Raw genomic sequence first — 2,404 nt, 5'->3', positions numbered from 1 at the left:
ATGTACTTGTTGATTTTTATGAAATGATTTCTATAAATTCACATACATAGTAATGTCCGTAATTTTTATTCTGTGTTTAATCTGTGTTTGTATGTGCATGATTGGTAAGTTGTTGATGCTTTCATTACTGCTTATACATAAAGGCCTGAAGATTGTGTACTGAGTCACCGGAACTGGTTGCAATATAATAAAATCAAATTACATCGAAACGACGGCTGCAGTTTTTTCTTTTTTTTTTTTTTTTTTACATAACTAAATGGCAGAAGACTTGTTGACCATTACTCACAAGGATGGACGTACAAGAACTTGATAGCGAAAGCGGTTAAAGCAACTACTTGCGTAAAGCGAAAAGTCTAGGTTCGAGTCCAAGCCCAGCAAAAAATTTTATTGTCATTCTCTTAAACAGGGATCCATGCCCGAAGTTGTTCTTAACAACACGGGCACTGCAATACCTATCGTCTTTGAGCAATGATTCTTCCTGATTAGTCCCTTGAACTTCAGCCTAATCTTCATCGTGACTAAATTATGATCTGAATCTGTACCTGGTCCTGGGTTCTTACAGTCTACTATCTGATTCTGGAATTTCTGCCTGACCATGATGTCCCGTTCAGTATCCTCATATACTTTCTCTATCTCTTCATCTTTTGTCTGCAATGTCTTCATGTATACTGAACTGCTGCTGCCGGTGTTGGTTTGCTGTAGATTCTTATGAGATCAAATCTATCACTGAACTGTTCACAACAACTCATTCACTGCTCCACCTAACGAGTTCTACTCTCATTATACCATTTTCTGCTGCAGTTGATATTACCCTATACTCATTTAGTTGGTAAGACCTGATCGTAGGGTTCGACTGTGGCGCAGACTCCACGAAGCCATGGACCCAAGTTGTCAACAAGGCACTGAGCAAGTAGATGGTGGACTGGGTCCTCTGGTCCAACTGAACCAATCATTGGATGGAAATGGTTATTGTTGGCTACTTGGAGACCATTTGCAGCCATTCATGTACTTTTGTGCCAAAAACAACGATGGAATTTTTATGGCTTTCAATGCATCATGTCACTGGACCACAATTTGCGATTGGCTTGAAGAACATTCTGGACAAGTCGAACGAATGATTCGGCCACCCAGATCGTCCGATTGGATCCCATCGAACATTTATGGGACGTAATCGAGAGGTCAGTTCTTGTGCCAAATGCTGCATCAGCAACACTTACGCAGTTATGGACGACTATAGAGGCAGTACGGCTCAATATTTCTCCAGGGGACTTCCAACGAAATTTTTAGCCTATGCCAAGTCAAGTTACTGCACTAGCGACGCGATATTAGCAGGTATCCCACGACTTTTGTAACCACAGTGTAAATATAATTTCATTATTTGCTGTCCTTTCTAGTGTTGCAGTTTTAATGGCCAGTATTGCAGCTTCGGCACAACTGCTCTCACGCCCTTCTTTCAGCGCTATTCACCACTCTTCATACTAACCGTAATGGTTCGTAAGCCGAATTGTACAAATGCAAAAGGCGTAAAGAACTCAAATCAGTTTTCTGTCTGATCATATCAGCAAGGAGAATTCGGTTCGCCTTACCCATATTGTAAAGGTCCGTAAAGACGTCCACTTTCTCAGAGAGATTCCATAGCAGCAGAATACTCCTTGTTTAGCTCTCAAGCTAACCGATGGCCTACTACTGCATTTCCGATGCCTCATGTGTGAGTATCGACAGACCATGTCATTGAGAGGCGGTAAGACTCAGATTCGATCTTGCGTTACTGAGAGAATAACCGCGCGTAGTGGCCGCCCGGCTTGAGGTGCCATGTCACGGATTGCGCGACCCCTCCCGCCGGAGGTTCGTGCCCTCCTTCGTACATGGGTGTGTGTGTTGTCCTTAGCATAAGTTAGTTTATGTAGTGTGTAAGCCTAGGGACCGATGATCTCAGCAGTTTGATCGCTTAGGAATTCATACACACACACACACACACACACACACACACACACACACACACAAGAAACTATACTAACCCTAGCAGTACCGACGTATTTTCCTTAACGCGCATTACCGGGGAGGGGGGGGGGGGGTAGGGGGGATGTACTCCACGCCCACCCTAAAAAAATCGAAGAAAAGGTGAAATTCGGTACTTATAGTTGAATCATATTAACAACACATTTTTAAAGAGGTACTGACGTGAACGCAGTGTCCATAACGAAACACATCGTTTCGCATAGTCTTAGCAATGTCAAGATGCTTTCAATCACGTGTACTACCAACGTACTACGACCACTACAAAAATAGTTTTAAATGTAAATTTCGTTAATTGTTGTTGACTTTTACTCTCAACATACTTTTTAAAAGAGAAACTGGTAGAAGAATTCATTAAAAACAATAAATACTTCTTTTAAGAAATTTA

Source organism: Schistocerca cancellata, chromosome 1 (assembly GCF_023864275.1).
Source record: "Schistocerca cancellata isolate TAMUIC-IGC-003103 chromosome 1, iqSchCanc2.1, whole genome shotgun sequence".
Lineage (NCBI taxonomy): Eukaryota > Metazoa > Arthropoda > Insecta > Orthoptera > Acrididae > Schistocerca > Schistocerca cancellata.
Note: the sequence above shows the minus strand (reverse complement) of the source record.